The 25243-nt window shown below is 48.9% G+C and overlaps 1 protein-coding gene across 1 annotated transcript in view; it reads left to right on the plus strand.

Moving 5' to 3' along the window:
- Window positions 1-25243, plus strand: part of LOC140410780 (leucine-rich repeat-containing protein 75B-like) — a 394334-nt gene that overhangs the window by 323860 nt on the left and 45231 nt on the right. The gene's annotated exons all lie outside the window — the stretch shown is intronic.

Raw genomic sequence — 25243 nt, forward strand, 5'->3', positions numbered from 1 at the left:
GTCACTGAAAGGGGCAACACAGGTGGAGAAGGTCAAGAAGGCATACGGCATGCTTGCCTTCATTGGTTGGGGCATTGAGTATAAGAATTGGCAAGTCATGTTGCAGCTGTATAGAACCTTAGTTATGCCACACTTGGAGTATAGTGTTCAATTCTGGTCGCCACACTACCAGAAGGATGTGGAGGCTTTAGAGAGGGTGCAGAAGAGATTTACCAGGATGTTGCCTGATCTGGAGGGCATTAGCTATGAGGAGCGGTTGAATAAACTTGGTCTATTCGCACTGGAATGACGGAGGTTGAGGGGCGACCTGATAGAGGTCTACAAAATTATGAGGGGCATAGACAGAGTGGATAGTCAGAGGCTTTTCCACGGGGTAGAGGGGTCAATTACTAGGGGGCATAGGTTTAAGGTGCGAGGGGCAAGGTTTAGAGGAGATGTACGAGGCAAGTTTTTTACACAGAGGGTAGTGGGTGCCTGGAACTCACTACCGGAGGTGGTGGAAGCAGGGACGATAGTGACATTTAAGGGGTATCTTGACAAATAGATGAATAGGATGGGAATAGAGGGATACGGACCCAGGAAGTGTCGAAGATTTCAGTTTAGACGGGCAGCATGGTCAGCACGGGCTTGGAGGGCCGAATGGCCTGTTCCTGAGCTGTACTTTTCTTTGTTCTTTGTTCAGATGCACCAGGGATAGGAGGGGGAAGTCTGATTAGACCATGGGCCGGGGGTTGGTGGGGGTGGTGGGACTGAGGGTGACAGTGGTGTGAGGTGAGGGCGATGATGAGGGTGGTGTGGGGGTGAGGGTGATGGTGAGGGTGGTGTGGGGGTGGTGTGGGGGTGAGGGTGATGGTGGGGGTGGTGTGGGGGTGGTGTGGGGGTGAGGGTGATGGTGGGGGTGGTGTGGGGGTGGGGTGAGGGTGATGGTGGGGGTGGTGTGGGGGTGGTGTGGGGGTGGTGTGGGGGTGAGGGTGATGGTGGGGGTGGTGTGGGGGTGGTGTGGGGGTGAGGGTGATGGTGGGGGTGGTGTGGGGGGTGGTGTGGGGGTGAGGGTGATGGTGGGGGTGGTGTGGGGGTGATGGTGGGGGTGGTGTGGGGGTGGCTTGGGGGTGGTGTTGGGGGGGGGGTGTTGACACGTGCCACGGGGAACCGCAACTCAGCAGTGTCTCACTTCCTTGCCTGCAGCCGACCTCCCCTCCGGCGACCTGCCTTTCCTCCGGGCCACTGACCAGGTCCATGGTGGCTGGTATGGGTGCCGGCAGCTGGTGCAGGGTGGGGGTTCGGCTGCCCTCCGGGTGGTGGAGGTCAGGTTGTGGATGTGTGAGACACGGGTTAGTGCCAGGGGCAGTGTTGTCAGCCCACCCTGGCTGCCCTGAGTCGGTCGTGCAGTTTGCTCCGACACTGTTGACCAGTCCAGACGTGTTGCTCACAGCGCTGACCGCCTCTGCCACGTGCGGCCAGGCAAGGCGAACGGTGGTGGCTGGAAACCTCATTCCCTTTTTTTTTAATAAATATTTAATTGAAAATTTTTGGTCAACCAACACAGTACATTGTGCATCCTTTACACAATATTATAACAACACAAATAACAATGACCTATTTTATAAACAAAAAATGAATAAATAACAAAAATAAAAACTAGCCCTAATTGGCAACTGCCTTGTCACAAGTAACACTCTCCAAAAATATAATTTAACAGTCCAATATATAATTATCTGTAGCAACGACCTATACATATTATACAGTATATATTAACAACCCTGAGAGTCCTTCTGGTTCCTCCTCCCCCCCCCCCACCCCTCCCCACCCCCCCCACCCCCCCCACCCCCCCGATCCTGGGCTGCTGCTGCTGCCTTCTTTTTTCCATTCCGTCTATCTTTCTGCGAGGTATTCGACGAACGGTTGCCACCGCCTGGTGAACCCTTGAGCCGACCCCCTTAGGACGAACTTAATCCGCTCTAGCTTTATAAACCCTGCCATGTCATTTATCCAGGTCTCCACCCCCGGGGGCTTGGCTTCTTTCCACATTAACAATATCCTGCGCCGGGCTACTAGGGACGCAAAGGCCAAAACATCGGCCTCTCTCGCCTCCTGCACTCCCGGCTCTTGTGCAACCCCAAATATAGCCAACCCCCAGCTTGGTTCGACCCGGACCCCCACTACTTTTGAAAGTACCTTTGTCACCCCCATCCAAAACCCCTGTAGTGCTGGGCATGACCAAAACATATGGGTATGATTCGCTGGGCTTCTCGAGCACCTCGCACACCTATCCTCCACCCCAAAAAATTTACTGAGCCGTGCTCCAGTCATATGCGCCCTTAAACTGAATCAGGCTTAGCCTGGCACACGAGGACGACGAGTTTACCCTGCTTAGGGCATCTGCCCACAGCCCCTCCTCGATCTCATCCCCCAGCTCTTCTTCCCATTTCCCTTTTAGTTCATCTACCATAGTCTCCCCTTCGTCCCTCATTTCCCTATATATATCTGACACCTTACCATCCCCCACCCATGTCTTTGAGATCACTCTGTCCTGCACCTCTTGTGTCGGGAGCTGCGGGAATTCCCTCACCTGTTGCCTCGCAAAAGCCCTCAGTTGCATATACCTGAATGCATTCCCTTGGGGCAACCCATATTTCTCGGTCAGCGCTCCCAGACTCGCGAACTTCCCATCCACAAACAGATCTTTCAGTTGCGTTATTCCCGCTCTTTGCCACATTCCATATCCCCCATCCATTCCCCCCGGGGCAAACCTATGGTTGTTTCTTATCGGGGACCCCCCCAAGGCTCCAGTCTTTCCCCTATGCCGTCTCCACTGTCCCCAAATCTTCAGTGTAGCCACCACCACCGGGCTTGTGGTGTAGTTCCTCGGTGAGAACGGCAATGGGGCTGTCACTTTATAAACCGCTCTAGCTTTATAAACCCTGCCATGTCATTTATCCAGGTCTCCACCCCCGGGGGCTTGGCTTCTTTCCACATTAACAATATCCTGCGCCGGGCTACTAGGGACGCAAAGGCCAAAACATCGGCCTCTCTCGCCTCCTGCACTCCCGGCTCTTGTGCAACCCCAAATATAGCCAACCCCCAGCTTGGTTCGACCCGGACCCCCACTACTTTTGAAAGTACCTTTGTCACCCCCATCCAAAACCCCTGTAGTGCTGGGCATGACCAAAACATATGGGTATGATTCGCTGGGCTTCTCGAGCACCTCGCACACCTATCCTCCACCCCAAAAAATTTACTGAGCCGTGCTCCAGTCATATGCGCCCTTAAACTGAATCAGGCTTAGCCTGGCACACGAGGACGACGAGTTTACCCTGCTTAGGGCATCTGCCCACAGCCCCTCCTCGATCTCATCCCCCAGCTCTTCTTCCCATTTCCCTTTTAGTTCATCTACCATAGTCTCCCCTTCGTCCCTCATTTCCCTATATATATCTGACACCTTACCATCCCCCACCCATGTCTTTGAGATCACTCTGTCCTGCACCTCTTGTGTCGGGAGCTGCGGGAATTCCCTCACCTGTTGCCTCGCAAAAGCACTCAGTTGCATATACCTGAATGCATTCCCTTGGGGCAACCCATATTTCTCGGTCAGCGCTCCCAGACTCGCGAACTTCCCATCCACAAACAGATCTTTCAGTTGCGTTATTCCCGCTCTTTGCCACATTCCATATCCCCCATCCATTCCCCCCGGGGCAAACCTATGGTTGTTTCTTATCGGGGACCCCCCCAAGGCTCCAGTCTTTCCCCTATGCCGTCTCCACTGTCCCCAAATCTTCAGTGTAGCCACCACCACCGGGCTTGTGGTGTAGTTCCTCGGTGAGAACGGCAATGGGGCTGTCACCATAGCCTGTAGGCTAGTCCCCCTACAGGACGCCCTCTCTAATCTCTTCCACGCCGCTCCCTCCTCCTCTCCCATCCACTTACTCACCATTGAAATATTAGCGGCCCAATAATACTCACTTAGGCTCGGTAGTGCCAGCCCCCCCCCCCCCCCATCCCTGCTACGCTGTAAGAATCCCTTCCTCACTCTCGGGGTCTTCCCGGCCCACACAAAGCCCATGATGCTCTTTTCAATCCTTTTTAAAAAAGCCTTCGTGATCACCACCGGGAGGCACTGAAACACAAAGAGGAATCTCGGGAGGACCACCATCTTAACCGCCTGCACCCTCCCTGCCAGTGACAGGGATACCATATCCCATCTCTTGAAATCCTCCTCCATTTGTTCCACCAACCGCGTTAAATTTTACCGATGCAATGTGCCCCAATTCTTGGCTATCTGGATCCCCAGGTAACAAAAGTCCCTTGTTGCCTTCCTCAACGGTAGGTCCTCTATTTCTCTACTCTGCTCCCCTGGATGCACCACAAACAACTCACTTTTCCCCATGTTCAATTTATACCCTGAAAAATCCCCAAACTCCCCAAGTATCCGCATTATTTCTGGCATCCCCTCCGCCGGGTCTGCCACGTATAGTAGCAAATCGTCCGCATACAAAGATACCCGGTGTTCTTCTCCTCCTCTAAGTACTCCCCTCCACTTCTTGGAACCCCTCAACGCTATCGCCAGGGGCTCAATCGCCAGTGCAAACAATAATGGGGACAGAGGGCATCCCTGCCTTGTCCCTCTATGGAGCCGAAAATATGCAGATCCCCGTCCATTCGTGACCACGCTCGCCACTGGGGCCCTATACAACAGCTGCACCCATCTAACATACCCCTCTCCAAAACCAAATCTCCTCAACACCTCCCACAAATAATCCCACTCCACTCTATCAAATGCTTTCTCGGCATCCATCGCCACTACTATCTCCGTTTCCCCCTCTGGTGGGGCCATCATCATTACCCCTAACAACCTCCGTATATTCGTGTTCAGCTGTCTCCCCTTCACAAACCCAGTTTGGTCCTCGTGGACCACCCCCGGGACACATTCCTCTATTCTCATTGCCATTACCTTGGCCAGGATCTTGGCATCTACATTTAGGAGGGAAATAGGTCTATAGGACCCGCATTGTAGCGGGTCCTTTTCCTTCTTTAAGAGAAGCGATATCGTTGCTTCAGACATAGTCGGGGGCAGTTGTCCCCTTTCCTTTGCCTCATTAAAGGTCCTCGTCAGTACCGGGGCGAGCAAGTCCACATATTTTCTATAGAATTCGACTGGGAATCCATCCGGTCCCGGGGCCTTTCCCGCCTGCATGCTCCTAATTCCTTTCACCACTTCTTCTACCTCGATCTGTGCTCCCAGTCCCACCCTTTCCTGCTCTTCCACCTTGGGAAATTCCAGCCGATCCAAGAAGCCCATCATGCTCTCCCTCCCATCCGGGGGTTGAGCTTCATATAATTTTTTATAAAATGTCTTGAACACTCCATTCACTCTCTCTGCTCCCCTTTTCCTCAATTGGTGTGCCAGCAACCTGCTCGCCTTCTCCCCATATTCGTACTGTACACCCTGTGCCTTCCTCCATTGTGCCTCTGCAGTGCCCGTAGTCAGCAAGTCAAATTCTACATGTAGCCTTTGCCTTTCCCTGTACAGTCCCTCCTCCGGTGCTTCCGCATATTGTCTGTCCACCCTCAAAAGTTCTTGCAGCAACCCCTCCCATTCCTTACTCTCCTGCTTCCCTTTATGTGCCCTTATTGATATCAGCTCCCCTCTAACCACCGCCTTCAACGCCTCCCAGACCACTCCCACCTGGACCTCCCCATTATCATTGAGTTCCAAGTACTTTTCAATGCACCCCCTCACCCTTAGACACACCCCCTCATCTGCCATTAGTCCCATGTCCATTCTCCAGGATGGGCGCCCTCCTGTTTCCTCCCCTATCTTCAAGTCTACCCAGTGTGGAGCGTGATCCGAAATGGCTATAGCCGTATACTCCGCTCCCCTCACCTTCGGGATCAATGCCCTTCCCAGCACAAAAAAGTCTATTCGCGAGTAGACTTTATGGACATAGGAGAAAAACGAGAACTCCTTACTCCTGGGTCTGCTAAATCTCCACGGGTCTACACCTCCCATCTGCTCCATAAAATCTTTAAGTACCTTGGCTGCTGCCGGCCTCCTTCCAGTCCTGGACTTCGACCTATCCAGCCCTGGTTCCAACACCGTATTAAAATCTCCCCCCATTATCAGCTTTCCCATCTCTAGGTCTGGAATGCGTCCTAGCATCCGCCTCATAAAATTGGCATCATCCCAGTTCGGGGCATATACCAAAACCACCGTCTCCCCCTGTAGTTTGCCACTCACCATCACGTATCTGCCCCTGTTATCCGCCACTATAGTCTTTGCCTCGAACATTACCCGCTTCCCCACTAATATAGCCACCCCCCTGTTTTTCTCATCTAGCCCCGAATGGAACACCTGCCCCACCCATCCTTTGCGTAGCCTAACCTGGTCTATCAGTTTCAGGTGCGTTTCCTGTAACATAACCACATCTGCCTTAAGTTTCTTAAGGTGTGCGAGTACCCGTGCCCTCTTTATCGGCCCGTTCAGCCCTCTCACGTTCCACGTGATCAGCCGGGTTGGGGGGCTTCCTACCCCCCCCCCCCTTGTCGATTAGCCATCACCTTTTTCCAGCTCCTCACCCGGTTCCCACGCAGCTGTATCTCCCCCAGGCGGTGCCCCCCCGCCCATCCTCTCCCATACCAGCTCCCCCCTCTCCCCAGCAGCAACCCAGTAATTCCCCCCTCCCACCCCCCCCCCGCTAGATCCCCCGCTAGCGTAATTACTGCCCCCATGTTGCTCCCAGAAGTCAGCAAACTCTGGCCGACCTCGGCTTCCCCCCGTGACCTCGGCTCGCACCGTGCGACGCCCCCTCCTTCCTGCTTCTCTATTCCCGCCATGATTATCATAGCGCGGGAACCAAGCCCGCGCTTCTCCCTTGGCCCCGCCCCCAATGGCCAACGCCCCATCTCCTCCACCTCCCCTCCTCCCCCCATCACCACCTGTGGGAGAGAGAAAAGTTACCACATCGCAGGATTAGTACATAAAACTCCTCTTTCCCCCCTTTTTAACCCCCCTCTTTGCCCCCCACATTTGCCCCACCACTTTGTTCAAACGTTCTTTTTAATAACCCGCTCATTCCAGTTTTTCTTCCACAATAAAAGTCCACGCTTCATCCGCCGTCTCAAAGTAGTGGTGCCTCCCTCGATATGTGACCCACAGTCTTGCCGGTTGCAGCATTCCAAATTTTATCTTCTTTTTATGAAGCACCGCTTTGGCCCGATTAAAGCTCGCCCTCCTTCTCGCCACCTCCGCACTCCAGTCTTGATAAACGCGGATCACCGCGTTCTCCCATTTACTGCTCCGAGTTTTCTTCGCCCATCTAAGGACCATTTCTCTATCCTTAAAACGGAGGAATCTCACCACTATGGCTCTGGGAATTTCTCCTGCTCTCGGTCCTCGCGCCATCACTCGGTATGCTCCCTCCACCTCCAACGGACCCGCCGGGGCCTCCGCTCCCATTAACGAGTGCAGCATCGTGCTCACATATGCCCCGACGTCCGCTCCCTCCACACCTTCAGGAAGACCAAGAATCCTCAGGTTGTTCCTCCTTGCGTTGTTTTCCAGTGCCTCCAACCTTTCCACACATCGTTTCTGATGTGCCTCCTGCGTCTCCGTCTTCACCACCAGGCCCTGTATGTCGTCCTCATTCTCGGCTGCCTTTGCCTTCACGACCCGAAGCTCCCGCTCCTGGGTCTTTTGTTCCTCCTTTAGCCCTTCGATCGCCTGTAATATCGGGGCCAACAGCTCTTTCTTCATTTCCTTTTTGATCTCTTCCACACAGCATTTCAAGAACTCTTGTTGTTCAGGGCCCCATGTTAAACTGCCACCTTCCGACGCCATCTTGGTTTTTGCTTGCCTTCCTTGCCGCTGCTCTAAAGGATCCACTGCAATCCGGCCACTTTCTCCTTTTTTCATCCGTATCCAGGGGGGATTCCCTTCTGGTTTACCGCACAGTGTTTTTAGCCGTCAAAATTGCCGTTGGGGCTCCTATCAAGAGCCCAAAAGTCCGTTTCACCGGGAGCTGCCGAAATGTGCGACTCAGCTGGTCATCGCCGCACCCAGAAGTCCAACCTCATTCCCAGGCCAAGGTACACGTTCCACCGCGTCCAGGAGGGTCTCCAGCTCGGTATCAGTGAATCTTGGCACCATTCTTCCTGCTGCCACCTTGTTGGCTGGGATGGTGTGTGTGGGGAGTGAGGTGCGTGTATATGCGGCTGCAGCTTGTCAGCCTCCTGAGTGTCAATCACAGACCTGACGAATCCGGCACCGATTTCCATTGGAATCGATTGTGTTCCACATGGCGCCGGTGATAGCCCCTTAACAGTAGCGGAATCGGTCCAGGTGCCGCGCCAGTTTTGCTGTTGTGGAACTCCACGAGTCCTGCACCGGTGTCAACACTTAGGGTGGGATTCTCCGATTGCCAACCCTGAAATCACGTTCGGCGATCTGCTGGAGAATCCCTTTTTACCCCGCTTTTCTGATGCTCCGCCCCCTCAAAAACTACGCCGCACACCGTTGGGCCTGGCCTCAGGACATTATCTGAGGCCCTCCCCCGATGCTCCGGGGGACTGGCGATGGCGAGGAGTTTACAGGGGGGCAGGATTTGGCAGGCCGGGTCTGCACGCAGCCGCGCCATGTTGTACGGCACGGCCTCCGCCATGCGCAGCCATGGACCCGCCCATTCTGCGTCCGAATTGGCAGGTAAAGCCGGGGGCTTTACGTGGCGCGGCTGTTACCCCCACCGGGCGAAGCATTGATGTGGGGGCGGCGCCGACCATTTGGCCATAAGACCAGACGCATCCTCCGGACGTAGCCCCAGAATCGGAAAATCCAGCCCTTAGTCTCAGGAACGGAGAATTCTGCTGATTGTGTTTTCTTCAACGAGAATAAGCAGAGATCGATAGTTCAGCTCCGAGTCTGCCATCAGTACAGCTCACTGTGCTGGTGTTGTCATGGTGAATAATTAAAGGCTATGAGTTTGTAATCACAAGGAAAAAAGATATCTTCTGTACTCACTGTGCACAGAAAACACAGAAAGAAAGGCCTTTTGTTAAACCTGGAGCAAATAGCCTTCATGAGACTATTCAATAGCAAACTGCAAAAGAACAGTGTTCACTATTGGAAAGGATTAAAATCATCTTTGTCCCATTTCTTATTCTCCCAGACTTTGCAAATAATTTCTCTAAAGTAATAACCTGGGCTGGATTCTCTGCCGTCGGGATGCTCCGTTTTGCCGGCAGCCCCGGGGATTTCCCGAAGGCGAGGCGCTGCCCCACAATGGGAAACCGAAACGGAGCATCCCAACAGCGTGCTGAACCAGAAATCTGGCGCAGCGGGACGGAGAATCCAGCCCGCTATGTGAGATTCAATCCAAAATTCATAGATGAAAGAATCATAGAATTTACAGTGCACTCGGCCCATTGAGTCTGCACCCTACCGAAGCCCACATATCTACCCTATCCCCGTAGCCCAGTAACCCCCACTTGACATATTTTGGACACTAAGGGCAATTTATCATGGCCAATCCACCTAACCTGCACATCTTTGGACTGTGGGAGGAAACCGGAGCACCCGGAGGAAACCCACGCACACACGGGGAGGATGTGCAGACTCCGCACAGACAGTGACCCAGCCGGGAATCGAACCTGGGACCCTGGAGCTGTGAAGCAACTGTGCTAACCACTCTGCTACCATGCTGTTCTTAACATTCAGAGAAACCTGGTGAGCAAAGAGTCGCGGTTCTAGATTTTGGCCAGAACTCTGCGGCCATTGCGATTCACTGTTCTCGCCGGCAGCGCATCCTCACCCGTGGGTTTCCCGGTGGCATGCGGTGGTTTCGGTGGGAAATCCCACTGACAGGCGGCGGGAAGAGGGAGAATCCTGCCGCCAGCCAATGGCGCGTGGCTGAGAAACAGACAGCTGGGGAATCGGAGAATCGCGCCCTAAATCCTAGGAAATGAAACGAGGCAAGTTGATGAATTAGCACTGAGGGACCGTTTTAGAAATAGTGACCATAATATAGTTAGATTTAGCATCGGCATGGAAAGGGACACAGATAGAACAGGAATGAAAGTTCTTAAATTGGGGAAGACACATTTTTCAAAGCTGAGAGGTAATCTAGCAAGAGTGGACTGGATACAGCTTCAGAAGGAAAAATGGTGTCCAATCAGTGGGAGGTGAAACTCTACGGGCTCATGTCCTCATGTAGGAAAAGTGCAGTACTGCCTAATCTAGAGCCCCAGGCTATCTAAATGCATACAGACCAAGATAAAACAGAAAAAGAAAGCTTACATAGAAACAAATTACATGTGGATGTTGGAATCTGAAACAAAAACAGAAAATATTGGACAATTTCTGCAGGTCTGACAGCATCTGTGGAGAGAGAATGAAATGAATGAAAATCACTTATTGTCACAAGTAGGCTTCAAATGAAGTTACTGTGAAAAGCCCCTAGTTGCCACATTCCGGCGCCTGTTCGGGGAGGCTGGTATGGGAATTGAACGCTGCTGCTGGCCTGCCTTGGTCTGCTTTCAAAGCCAGCGATTTAGCCCAGTGTGCTAAACCAGCCCCTAGGGAAGGGAGCTATCATTTTGAGTCTGGATGACTCAAAAGAAAGCGTAGTACAGTCACCAAAGATTCACTACTGTGAAAACCTAGAGGAGTATGGAAAATACAGGGGCAAAGTAAAAAAATACAGGATTCTCAATGAGTACTCTGTCCCTGTCTTCACTAAGGAGGGGGTGATGCAGACATTCCAGTCAATGAGAACCGGGCCTACTCTGAAACCTATCTTATGTATAGTATTAATAAATCAGTTTAAAATAACTACCAAATGGAATGGCACTCGTGGGGGTCTCCAAGGGGATCGGAGACCCCCAGCTGCATGCCCTTTGGGCAGGGTGGTTCTCTGGCACTTACTGGTGCCACCTGGGTACCATGGCAATGCCAGCTAGGCACCACCAGCCTGCCATCCTGGCACTACCAAGGTGCGAGGCTGGCATTTTGTGCACGAGCACCATCAGACCGGGGTTGCCTGCTGTGGGTGTTGGGGTGCCGGGGGACCCTCCCGTGTTGCATTCGGGCTGGGGAGGGAGGTTGGGGATTTTTTTTTTTGTGCGCCTCGGAGATTGGGACGCCATTTAAAAATGGCCTCCCGATCTCTCGCTGCAATGGGGAGTTCCGGCACGCAGAGCTCTTCATTGTTTAAAACGGGGCTACGCGCAGCCTCAGCCATGCCTTCCACGTTTAGGCCCCTTATTCAAAGCGAGTCATGTTGAGTAGCGGGATGTTTCTTGGCGCTGCGAGTGCCGGGAAACACGCGGCTAAAAACGCTTGCTGGGGGACCTTGTTCCCTTTTGGGAAGATCGTGCCCTGTGTGTGGGCTAAACCAGTGAGAAATTCCCCAGGGCCCCAGAAAATGTAATTGAATAGCGGCGGGAAACTCGCCGGCAGAATCGGCGGAAAACTCCCTGAAAACCCGCCACAACTGAAATTAGAAATATTTCCGGAGAATCGCGCCCATTGCCTCCATCTCTCACTCCCTTTCTGTCAATTTAAATGACCTGAGGCCTGTCAGTGCCTGTGGCTCAGGAGAAGGATTATATTTCCTGCTACTGACACCACTTTCACAAATACACCAAAATGTAAAAGGAAATTGCTGATTCTGAGCTTGTGTTTATTATTGAGCTAGAGGCTGGCATTGCCCCCTGACTGTGACAGTCTCCCTCTCTCTCTCTCTCTCTCTTGCCACACTCAAAACCCAATCTTTACAAATCCATCCCACCAGTAGGAACGGTCTGTGATCACCGGAGCAGTGCTGCTTCAAACCAAAAAGCCACTTGAGATTCTCCCTCGCATACAAACTCATAATCCTGTCGGGCATTTTTGGCATGCTGAAGGTTGATGGGAGCAGGCAGCAAGGGACTGATTAATGGATGGGGAGGAGCACCATCAGTGTCCGTGTGACACCAGAAAAATGGTTTCAAATATTTACTGTCTTATGCTAAGAACTACACTTGCAAGAGACATTGAATACACATTGAATTATTAAAAGGATAGGCCACATTTTTTTTACATGGGGAACAATGTTTACTTGAACACCCAGGCAACAATTGTGTGTGTGAAAGAGTGCTGACAATACTCTACAGCCCCATCTGGTCACCCCATCAACTCCACCTTATCCATCTGCTGACAATGCAACCCATTCAGAATCCAACTCCATAGATACGTCACAGCATGGCACTATTGATTATAGATTCCTATTGCCTGGACGATCCGATTGACAAGTGGCACACAGATGCCTACCATTTTGTCTTGTATGTAGATGCTTCACTTATGTGGTAGATATATGGGCTTGCATTCTCCTGTAATTTTGCAGCTGCCCTGAAACTGACAATTTTGTCAAAGTTTTCTGGGTAGTTTCCAGGTGGTCCCCTCTCCTGACTCCGAGGAGTACACCTCGGAGGAGAGCTCTGAGGATGCAACTTTTATAGTTGCGGCATAGCTGTCATCCTCACCCTCCACCAGCGCAGATACACACACATCGGTGGGACATGTTAGTGGACAGGCATCTGGTGCACAATCTGGTGAGCACCACACTGCTGCTGATGTACGTCAGGTGGAGGCAGGAACCCCCAGGCGAGACAGCAGTCGGAGGGCTGCTGGATCCCAGGACCCAGCTGAGTCCCAGCCTGGTGCTGAGCCTGTGGTACAGACGTACCCGGAGCTGATGGAGACGATAGGGAGTGGTCGGGACATTCAGAGGGAGATGTCAGCATCACTCCAGCAGGTCCATAGCCGATTGGAGGAGTCCCAGAGACTAGGGGCGCAGGAGATGACGCTGGCAATGGTGGCACCGAGGCCAACACAGCTGAGGTGGCAACCACAGTGGAGAGCCTGGTGCAAGACGTCGGCATCATCAGTGAAAATGTCCAAGGCGTCGCGCAGTCGGTGACGGCCATGGCTGAGGGTCTCGGCAGAATGTCCGACTCGCTGGGGGATGTGACCCAGTACCTGGCTGACCTTGGATGAGGTTCTGCGGAACATGTCCCGCTTTCAGATGGGCAGAACTGAGGAGCTGCGGAGTTTGTCCCAGTCACAGATAGGCATGGATGAGGCACTGCAGAGCATGTCCCAGTCACTGGGGGATGTGTCCCAGTCACTGAGGAGCATCGCCGAGGGCGTCAACGTGATGGTGCAGACCATGGGGAACCACCAGGGCTGGCAGACCCAGATGATGCAGGGGCAGCTGGGGCTCAAACCAGCTACACCTCCGTCCCAAGGTGAACTCCAGGGCCCTATGGCCACTGACCGGGAGATGGGGACGCTGGGTGCCAACCTGGATCAATTCCATGGAGTGGCGATGGTGGCCACCAACTCCCCCGAGTTCCACCCCTCTGATGAGGCTGCGTCTTGGGGTCAGCACAAGGGGCAAGGCGGCATGTGCCGCCGACAAGTGAGTACCCAGAGGACGCCCGCTGGGGGCATCCAAGGCCACGGGACGAGGTAAGCAGCTGGCTGCCTCCCACCTCTGATGTACATCCTGGGGAAACACCTAGACGTAGTGGTAGAACTAGGAGGGCTGAGCACATAGAGGATCACTGAGGGCACCGGGGGAAGGGGGGGGGCACCATCGGGAGTGGGGTATTGTACAACACATTAAATGCCTTTTTGCATAACCATTATGATGCCTCTGTCACTTCCTTCCACAATGCGGGCTGACCTCAGTATCTTTGCCCATGTCTCCAGGCCCTCCCCAGCCCATGGCGCTCACCCACCCTCCAGCCGTGGACATGCCCCCGGAGCTGTGTCCCATCTCTGGGTGTTTGGATGTGTGTGTGGTGTTGCCTCCCGCAGTGTTCAAGCACTGTGTCCAGGCATCAGGATGTGATTGGGATGCTCGGCAATGACTCCCACATGCTACATGGCCCGCCCACCCATGGGAATCCACTTGGCATGTGTCAAGTGCTCACTTAACCACGATTGCCAATTCTCTATCAGCAATAGCCCTCACCTGCACAGCCAGAGGCCTCAGCAATCAGTGGGGGTTATGGGTGGTCGTTGGGGCAGACGGGCAGGGACAAGGGGTACCCCCGGAATGGGTACACACAATCCAAGGGTTGGCATGGTGGTGCCGCGAGCGGTTGCCCCCTGGTTGCTGCCCCAACGCCACCCTTCCGCACCCTCCAATGGTGGCCCACCCCTGCAGAAGTTCCACCATCCCCAGCTGAGGGTCCCCCACCGAGCACTGGTGTGGCAAACCCAGCACCCCTGGCCTCGTTACCCATGAGCAAAGATGGCTACTCACCTCCTCGGCTTTTATATGGGGTCACTCGTGTTGATTGTATGGAAATGGGGCTTAAGTGGTGATAATTGGTTTCTCGCCACACTACGGCGAGATCCCAATTTCGCCTACGGGACCGGGCTGGTTGCACTGCACACTCTTTGGTGCCTGGCGCGGATCTCGTTTTTGGCTTCTCCCACTATTCACCAGCCTCGTTACGCTTGAGCGAAAGCGTAACGAGGCCGGAGAATCGCGCCCTGTGTCTATGTCTAGCAAGATTTGGCTTAGGATAATAAATGGAAAGTAACATTTGTGCCACACAAGTGCCAGGCAATCACCACCTCCAACCAGAATCCAACCATCTCCCCTTGACATTCAATGGCATTATCATCACTGAATCCCCTGAATCAACATCCTGGGGGGGTTACCATTAACCAGAAACTGAACTGGACCAGCAATATAAATAATGTGGCTACAAGAGCGGGTCAGAGGCTGGGAATTCTGCGGCGAGTAACTCGCCTCCTGACTCCCCCAAAGCCTGTCCACCATCCACAAGTCAGGAGTGTGATGACATTCTCCACTTGCCTGGATGAGTGCAGCTCCTACAACACTCAAGAATTTCAACACCATCCAGGAAAAATCAGTCCGCTTGATTGGCATCCCATACACAAATTCACTCGCTCCACCACCGACGAATAGTCGCAGCCGTGTGTACCATCTACAAGTAGCACAGCAGCAACTCACCAAGGCTCCTTAAACAGCACCTTCCAAACCCACGACCACTACCATCTAGAACACGGTCAGCAGATAAATGGGAACCCCACCACCTGGAGGTTCCCCTCTTCCACATCCTTTCTCATACGGCAGCACAGTAGCATTGTGGATAGCACAATTGCTTCACAACTCCAGGGTCCCAGGTTCGATTCCGGCTCGGGTCACTGTCTGTGCGGAGTCTGCATATCCTCCAAGAATATGCGTGGGTTTCCTCCGGGTGCTCCGGTTTCCTCCCACAGTCCAAAGATGTGCAGGTTAGGTGGGTTGGTCATGATAAATTGCCCTTAGTGTCCAAAATTGCCCTTAGTGTTGGGTGGGGTTACTGGGTTATGGGGATAGGGTGGAGGTGTTGACCTTGGATAGGGTGCTCTTTCCAAGAGCCGGTGCAGACTCGATGGGCCGAATGGCCTCCTTCTGCACTGTAAATTCTATGATAATCTATGATATTCACTCCCGCTCCTTCCTCCCCACTACTCCATCCCCTTCCTCATTACCTCTCCCTCTGTTTCCTTCCTACCATACCCCACACTCCACCGTGCCCACCGCTTCCCAATCGTTTCCTCTTCCCTTACCCTCCCCTTGCCTATCCTGCCTGGGAAAGCCTTTGTACGCTGTGGAGGGTCTGAAATGAGGTAGGCGGAGGAGCTCTGTGGGCACCATGTTGCTAATACAAACCGATATCTAATAATAATAATAATCTTTTATTGTCACAAGTTACTGTGAAAAACCCCTGGGACATTTAAGAGAGAAATGCATTGAAAGGAACATGTCTCCTTGACGACCCTTTAAAGAGTTTGTGAGGGTTCGGTAATTGGTTTTTTTCGGCATGTAGCCTGCAGGATCTGTCAGCAGCTTGTGTGCGTTATTAATGAGTCGCCTCAGAGTGCGGTAGTGCTGGCTCAGTCAGCTGTTGGAGCAGATTATGTAAGTGCCGACTGAGTCCTGTGTCAGGCCTGTTTACACGCTGGTTCACACCAAGAATTCTAGGTAGCAAGTGATAAGGGACTGGGGTTCAAATTCAGCATTGCCACACCCATTTGCCCAAGGCAAAATAAAAAGCAGCGATAATCAGTTTGACTTGGTGCTCACCCTGGGCTTTCCATGGTGCTGCAGTTTGGTTTTCCTACCTACCTCCAGGGCTCCCTACATCCTTTCCTCCTTCCAGACTTGACCCAGATCAGCATTGGACTGGTCAGTCCTGTTTTAAGGCAGGATTTCCAGAAATTGAATATCAAAGGTGTCACAAAGGACCTTTTTGCTCCCAGTTCTTTGCATAATGATCTGGAGGTGTTGTTTTCAAATTATTAAATATGTCACTAATTCTCAACATCAAAGCCAACCCCTGCCCTCGAGCCATAATTCCATCCCTTCATTGCCACTGTCTTGGTGGGTCCTGGTCAGGTTTGCAGCATCTGCCCTGTCAGAAACAAAGCAGGTCACAACAGTGCTGCTTTGAATAAACGTCACTCAGATCACAATGCATGGCTGATGCTGTCTCTCGCTCCACTGGGAACATCAATCACTCCTGTTTGCTTTCTGCTTTAAAGTCATCTTTGGCAAATGATAATGATTGCAAACCTGAGGGAATAAAAATATCACAGGACTGAGGAAAAATAGCTGGATATTCCTTTTTGTAAGGGCCACGAAGAATCCAGCACGAGTTTTAAGGACACAAAGTAATAACATTTATTTACTATAACATATATACATAACAGTAGCAGTAACTTCCCTTGCTACATACTCCTTCCTGCTGGTTCCTGAACTGGCCAGCTTTATTTATACTAGGAGTTTACTAGTGGTTTCTCCGCCCTCCTCATTGGGGAAGCTCATACTCCCACAGGATTGTGGGATAGTCATTAGTCCCCAGCCAATGGTAAGTAGGCAGGTTATAACATTCCTGAAAGTTCAAAGAAAGTATTTTCACAAATACTGAGGGCAGACATTACTTCAAGGAAACAATTACAGTAAGCATGAAGCAAGATCACAACAGTCTGATTGCAGAGGATTGTCAACCATCCATTGGACAACTGATTCCAACAGAATTATCTCCAGTTGTGAACCTGGCTAATGTTGTACAATCTGGATTTTTGACCTTTTTTCCTGTTATATTGTGGCTGGACTCAATTTCTCTTACTCTGTGGGTGACTTGGACATACATAGTGTGGTAAACCACTGTTGCACCTATATTAGGTGATGTAAGGTAGGACCTGTACTACAGGTTCACCGGTAGTCCCTGCCTGCTGGCTCCACCTAGTAGGCGGAGTATAAATATGCGTGTCCTCCATTCAGCAGCCATTTCGTCAGCTGCTGTGGGAGGCCACACATCTTAGAGCAATAAAGCCTCAGTTGTATCCAACTCTAGTCTTTATTCAATTGATCGTGCATCACATAGTTTGCATGGAGATTTTCTTAACATTGTTTACAATCCTTAACAAGGATGTGGAAGCATTGGAAAGGGTGCAGAGGAGATTTATCAGAATGTTGCCTGGTCTGGAGGGAAGATCTTATGAGGGAAGGCTGAGGGACTTGAGGTTATTTTCTTTAGAAAGAAGAAGGTTAAGAGGTGACTTAATTGAGGCATACAAGATGATCAGAGGATTTGATAGGGTGGACAGTGAGAGACTTTTTCCTCGGATGGTGATGTCGAGCACGAGGGGACATAGCTTTAAATTGAGGGGTGATAGATATAGGACAGATGTCAGAGGTAGGTTCTTTACTCAGAGAGTAGTAAGGGTGTGGAATGCCCTGCCTGCAACAGTAGTGGACTCGCCAACACTAAGGGCATTTAAATGGTCATTGGATAAACATATGGATGATAAGGGAATAGTGTAGATGGGCTTTAGAGTGGTTTCAAAGGTCGGCGCAACATTGAGGGCCGAAGGGCCTGTACTGCGATGTAATGTTCTATGTTCTATTTATATCCAAGACCTCATAGTGAGTATACGAGGGCCAGGGCGGGAGGGAAAGCCGGGTGGGCGCAGGGAGGGGAGGGGACGTGGGCGCCAGAGTGGAGGGGGAGCCGCACACAGAGAGAGAGATGAGAGTGTGAATGTGTATAAGAGAGAAACGTGTGCGTGAGAGAGACGTGAGTGTGAGAGAGAAAGAGGTGAGAATGTTAGTGTGTGAGAGAGAAGTGTGTCTGAGAAAGAGGTAGGAGTTTGATAGAGGTTTGAGTGTGAGAGAGAGGCGAGAGTGTGCCTGTGTTTGTGTGTGTGAGAGGTTTGTATGTATGTGTGAGAGAGGTTAGTATGTATGTGTGAGAGATTAGAATCTGTGTGAGATTAGGATCTGTGTGAGATTAGGATGTGTGTGAGATTAGGATCTGTGTGAGATTAGGATGTGTGTGAGATTAGGGTCTGTGTGAGATTAGGAAGTGTGAGAGATTAGAATCTGTGTGAGATTAGGATGTGTGTGAGATTAGGATCTGTGTGAGATTAGGATGTGTGTGAGATTAGGGTCTGTGTGAGATTAGGATGTGTGTGAGATTAGGATGTGTGTGAGATTACGATGTGTGTGAGATTACGATGTGTGTGAGATTAGAATCTGTGTGAGATTAGGATGTGTGTGAGATTAGGATGTGTGTGAGATTAGGATGTGTGTGAGATTAGGATGTGTGTGAGATTAGGATGTGTGTGAGAATAGGATGTGTGTGAGATTAGGATGTGTGTGAGATTAGGATCTGTGTGAGATTAGGATGTGTGTGAGATTAGGGTCTGTGTGAGATTAGGAAGTGTGAGAGATTAGAATCTGTGTGAGATTAGGATGTGTGTGAGATTAGGATCTGTGTGAGATTAGGATGTGTGTGATATTAGGGTCTGTGTGAGATTAGGATGTGTGTGAGATTAGGATGTGTGTGAGATTACGATGTGTGTGAGATTACGATGTGTGTGAGATTAGAATCTGTGTGAGATTAGGATGTGTGTGAGATTAGGATGTGTGTGAGATTAGGATGTGTGTGAGATTAGGATGTGTGTGAGATTAGGATGTGTGTGAGATTAGGATGTGTGTGAGATTAGGATGTGTGTGAGATTAGAATCTGTGTGAGATTAGAATCTGTGTGAGATTAAGATGTGTGTGTGATTAAGATGTGTGTGAGATTAGGATGTGTGTGATTAGGATGTGTGGGAGATTAGGATGTGTGTGAGATTAGGATGTGTGTGAGATTAGGATGTGTGTGAGATTAAAATCTGTGTGAGATTAGGATCAGTGTGAGATTAGGATGTGTGTGAGATTAGAATCTGTGTGAGATTAGGATCTGTGTGAGATTAAGATGTGTGTGTGATTAAGATGTGTGTGAGATTAGGATGTGTGTGATTAGGATGTGTGGGAGATTAGGATGTGTGTGAGATTAGGATGTGTGTGAGATTAGGATGTGTGTGAGATTAAAATCTGTGTGAGATTAGGATCAGTGTGAGATTAGGATGTGTGTGAGATTAGAATCTGTGTGAGATTAGGATGTGTGTGAGATTAGGATGTGTGTGTGATTAAGATGTGTGTGAGATTAGGATCTGTGTGAGATTAGGATGTGTGTGAGATTAGGATCTGTGTGAGATTAGGATGTGTGTGAGATTAGAATCTGTTTGAGATTAGGATGTGTGTGAGATTTGAATCTGTGTGAGATTAGGATGTGTGTGAGATTAGGATGTGTGTGAGATTAGGATGTGTGTGAGATTAGAATCTGTGTGAGATTAGGATGTGTGTGAGATTAGGATGTGTGTGAGATTAGGATGTGTGTGAGATTAAGATGTGTGTGAGATTAAAATCGTGTGAGATTAGGATCTGTGTGAGATTAGGATGTGTGTGAGATTAGGATGTGTGTGAGATTAGGATGTGTGTGAGATTAGGATCTGTGTGAGATTAGGATGTGTGTGAGATTAGGATGTGTGTGAGATTAGGATGTGTGTGATTAGGATGTGTGTGATTAGGATGTGTGTGAGATTAGAATCTGTGTGAGATTAGGATCTGTGTGTGATTAGGATGTGTGTGAGATTAGGATGTGTGTGAGATTAGGATGTGTGTGAGATTAGGATGTGTGTGAGATTAGAATATGTGTGTGATTAGGATGTGTGTGAGATTAGGATGTGTGTGATTAGGATGTATGTGAGATTAGGATGTGTGTGAGATTAGGATGTGTGTGAGATTAGGATGTGTGTGATTAGGATATGTGTCAGATTAGGATGTGTGTGAGATTAGGATGTGTGTGAGATTAGGATGTGTGTGAGATTAGGATCTGTGTGAGATTAGGATGTGTGTGAGATTAGGATGTGTGTGTGATTAGGACTTGTGTGATTAGGATGTGTGTGGGATTAGGATGTGTGAGATTAGGATGTGTGTGAGATTAGGATGTGTGCGATTAGGATGTGTGTGTGATTAGGATGTGTGTGCTTAGGATATGTGTGAGATTAGGATGTGTGTGACATTAGGATGTGTGTGAGATTAGGATGTGGGTGAGATTAGGATGTGTGTGTGATTAGGATGTGTGAGATTAGGATGTGTGAGAGATTAGGATGTGTGTGATCAGGATGTGTGTGAGATTAGGATCTGTGTGAGATTAGGATGTGTGTGAGATTAGGATGTGTGTGAGATTAGGATGTGTGAGATTAGGATGTGTGTGAGATTAGGATGTGTGTGAGATTAGGATGTGTGTGAGATTAGGATGTGTGTGAGATCAGGATGTGTGTGTGATTAGGATGTGTGAGGTTAGGATGTGTGTGAGATTAGGATGTGTGTGATTAGGACGTGTGTGAGATTAGGATGTGTGAGATTAGGATGTGTGTTGGATTAGGATGTGTGTGAGATTAGGATGTGTGTGCGATTATGATCTGTGTGAGATTAGGATCTGTGTGTGATTAGGATGTGTGTGAGATTAGGATCTGTGTGAGATTAGAATGTGTGTGAGATTAGGATGTGTGTGAGATTAGGATGTGTGTGAGATTAGGATGTGTGTGAGATTAGAATCTGTGTGAGATTAGGATGTGTGTGAGATTAGGATGTGTGTGAGATTAGGATGTGTGTGAGATTAAGATGTGTGTGAGATTAAAATCGTGTGAGATTAGGATGTGTGTGAGATTAGGATGTGTGTGAGATTAGGATGTGTGTGAGATTAGGATGTGTGTGAGATTAGGATCTGTGTGAGATTAGGATGTGTGTGAGATTAGGATGTGTGTGAGATTAGGATGTGTGTGATTAGGATGTGTGTGATTAGGATGTGTGTGAGATTAGAATCTGTGTGAGATTAGGATCTGTGTGTGATTAGGATGTGTGTGAGATTAGGATGTGTGTGAGATTAGGATGTGTGTGAGATTAGGATGTGTGTGAGATTAGAATATGTGTGTGATTAGGATGTGTGTGAGATTAGGATGTGTGTGATTAGGATGTATGTGAGATTAGGATGTGTGTGAGATTAGGATGTGTGTGAGATTAGGATGTGTGTGATTAGGATATGTGTCAGATTAGGATGTGTGTGAGATTAGGATGTGTGTGAGATTAGGATGTGTGTGAGATTAGGATCTGTGTGAGATTAGGATGTGTGTGAGATTAGGATGTGTGTGTGATTAGGACTTGTGTGATTAGGATGTGTGTGGGATTAGGATGTGTGAGATTAGGATGTGTGTGAGATTAGGATGTGTGCGATTAGGATGTGTGTGTGATTAGGATGTGTGTGCTTAGGATATGTGTGAGATTAGGATGTGTGTGACATTAGGATGTGTGTGAGATTAGGATGTGGGTGAGATTAGGATGTGTGTGTGATTAGGATGTGTGAGATTAGGATGTGTGAGAGATTAGGATGTGTGTGATCAGGATGTGTGTGAGATTAGGATCTGTGTGAGATTAGGATGTGTGTGAGATTAGGATGTGTGTGAGATTAGGATGTGTGAGATTAGGATGTGTGTGAGATTAGGATGTGTGTGAGATTAGGATGTGTGTGAGATTAGGATGTGTGTGAGATCAGGATGTGTGTGTGATTAGGATGTGTGAGGTTAGGATGTGTGTGAGATTAGGATGTGTGTGATTAGGACGTGTGTGAGATTAGGATGTGTGAGATTAGGATGTGTGTTGGATTAGGATGTGTGTGAGATTAGGATGTGTGTGCGATTATGATCTGTGTGAGATTAGGATCTGTGTGTGATTAGGATGTGTGTGAGATTAGGATCTGTGTGAGATTAGAATGTGTGTGAGATTAGGATGTGTGTGAGATTAGGATGTGTGAGATTACGATGTGTGTGATATTAGGATGTGTGTGAGATTAGGATGTGTGTGATTAGGATGTGTGTGAGATTAGGATCTGTGTGTGATTAGGATGTGTGTGATTAGGATGTGTGTGAGATTTGGATGTGTGTGATTAGGATGTGTGTGAGATTAGGATCTGTGTGAGATTAGGGTCTGTGTGAGATTAGGATGTGTGTGAGATTAGGATGTGTGTGAGATTAGGATGTGTGTGATTAGGATCTGTGTGAGATTACGCTGTGTGTGAGATTAGGATCTGTGTGAGATTAGGATGTGTGTGAGATTAGGATGTGTGTGAGATTAGGATGTGTGTGAGATTAGGATGTGTGTGAGATTAGAATCTGTGTGAGATTAGGATGTGTGTGAGATTAGGATGTGTGTGATTAGGATGTGTGTGAGATTAGAATCCGTGTGAGATTAGGATGTGTGTGAGATTAGGATGTGTGTGATTAGGATGTGTGTGAGATTAGGATGTGTGTGAGATTAGAATCTGTGTGATTAGGATGTGTGTGAGATTAGGATGTGTGTGAGATTAGGATGTGTGTGATTAGGATGTGTGAGATTAGGATGTGTGTGAGATTAGGATGTGAGTCAGATTAGGATGTGTGTGATTAGGATGTGTGTGAGATTAGGATGTGTGTGATTAGGATGTGTGTGAGATTAGGATGTGAGTGTGATTAGGATGTGTGTGAGATTAGGATGTGTGTGAGATTAGGATGTGTGATCTTAGGATGTGTGAGATTAGGATGTGTGAGATTAGGATGTGTGTGAGATTAGGATGTGTGTGAGATTAGGATGTGTGTGATTAGGATGTGTGTGAGATTAGGATGTGTGTGAGATTAGGATGTGTGTGAGATTAGGATCTGTGTGAGATTAGGATGTGTGTGAGATTAGGGTCTGTGTGAGATTAGGATGTGTGTGAGATTAGGATGTGTGTGAGATTAGGATGTGTGTGATTAGGATGTGTGTGAGATTAGGATGTGTGTGAGATTAGGGTCTGTGTGAGATTAGGATGTGTGTGAGATTAGGATGTGTGAGATTAGGATGTGTGTGATTAGGATGTGTGTGAGATTAGAATCTGTGTGAGATTAGGATGTGTGTGTGATTAGGACTTGTGTGATTAGGATGTGTGTGGGATTAGGATGTGTGAGATTAGGATGTGTGTGAGATTAGGATGTGTGTGATTAGGATGTGTGTGTGATTAGGATGTGTGTGCTTAGGATATGTGTGAGATTAGGATGTGTGTGATTAGGATGTGTGTGAGATTAGAATCTGTGTGAGATTAGGATGTGTGTGATTAGGATGTGTGTGAGATTAGAATGTGTGTGATTAGGATGTGTGTGAGATTAGGATGTGTGTGATTAGGATGTGTGTGAGATTAGGATGTGTGAGATTAGGATGTGTGAGATTAGGATGTGTGTGAGATTAGGATGTGTGTGAGATTAGGATGTGTGTGAGATTAGGATCTGTGTGATTAGGATGTGTGTGAGATTAGGATGTGTGTGAGATTAGGATGTGTGTGATTAGGATGTGTGAGATTAGGATGTGTGTGAGATTAGGATGTGTGTGAGATTAGGATGTGTGTGATTAGGATGTGTGTGAGATTAGAATCGGTGTGAGATTAGGATGTGTGAGATTAGGATGTGTGTGATTAGGATGTGTGAGATTAGGATGTGTGTGAGATTAGGATGTGTGTGAGATTAGGATGTGTGTGATTAGGATGTGTGTGAGATTAGGATATGTGTGATTAGGATGTGTGTGAGATTAGGATGTGTGTGAGATTAGAATCTGTGTGATTAGGATGTGTGTGAGATTAGGATGTGTGTGAGATTAGGATGTGTGTGATTAGGATGTGTGAGATTAGGATGTGTGTGAGATTAGGATGTGTGTGATTAGGATGTGTGTGAGATTAGGATGTGTGTGATTAGGATGTGTGTGAGATTAGGATGTGTGTGAGATTAGGATGTGTGAGATTAGGATGTGTGTGAGATTAGGATGTGTGAGATTAGGATGTGTGAGATTAGGATGTGTGTGAGATTAGGATGTGTGTGAGATTAGGATGTGTGTGAGATTAGGATCTGTGTGATTAGGATGTGTGTGAGATTAGGATGTGTGTGAGATTAGGATGTGTGTGGGATTAGGATGTGTGTGAGATTATGATGTGTGTGATTAGGATGTGTGAGATTAGGATGTATGTGAGATTAAGATGTGTGAGATTAGGATGTGTGAGATTAGGATGTGTGAGATTATGATGTGTGTGAGATTATGATGTGTGTGATTAGGATGTGTGAGATTAGGATGTGTGTGATTAGGATGTGTGTGAGATTAGGATGTGTGTGAGATTAGAGTCTGTGTGAGATTAGGATGTGTGTGAGATTAGGATGTGTGTGATTAGGATGTGTGTGAGATTAGGATGTGTGTGAGATTAGGATGTGTGTGAGATTAGGATGTGTGAGATTAGGATGTGTGAGATTAGGATGTGTGTGAGATTATGATGTGTGTGATTAGGATGTGTGAGATCAGGATGTGTGTGATTAGGATGTGTGTGAGATTAGGATGTGTGTGAGATTAGAGTCTGTGTGAGATTAGGATGTGTGTGAGATTAGGATGTGTGTGAGATTAGGATGTGTGTGAGATTAGGATGTGTGTGATTAGGATGTGTGTGGGATTAGGATGTGTGTGAGATTAGGATGTGTGTGAGATTAGGATGTGTGTGAGATTAGGATGTGTGTGAGACTAGGATCTGTGTGAGATTAGGATGTGTGTGTGATTAGGATGTGTGTTAGATTATGATGTGTGTGATTAGGATGTGTGTGAGATTAGGATGTGTGTGATTAGGATGTGTGTGAGATTAGGATGTGTGTGAGACTAGGATGTGTGTGAGATTAGGATGTGTGTGAGATTAGGATGTGTGTGAGATTAGGATGTGCGTGAGATTAGGATGTGTGTGAGATTAGGATCTGTGA

The sequence above is a fragment of the Scyliorhinus torazame genome, chromosome 1 (assembly GCF_047496885.1).
Source record: "Scyliorhinus torazame isolate Kashiwa2021f chromosome 1, sScyTor2.1, whole genome shotgun sequence".
Taxonomy (NCBI): domain Eukaryota; kingdom Metazoa; phylum Chordata; class Chondrichthyes; order Carcharhiniformes; family Scyliorhinidae; genus Scyliorhinus; species Scyliorhinus torazame.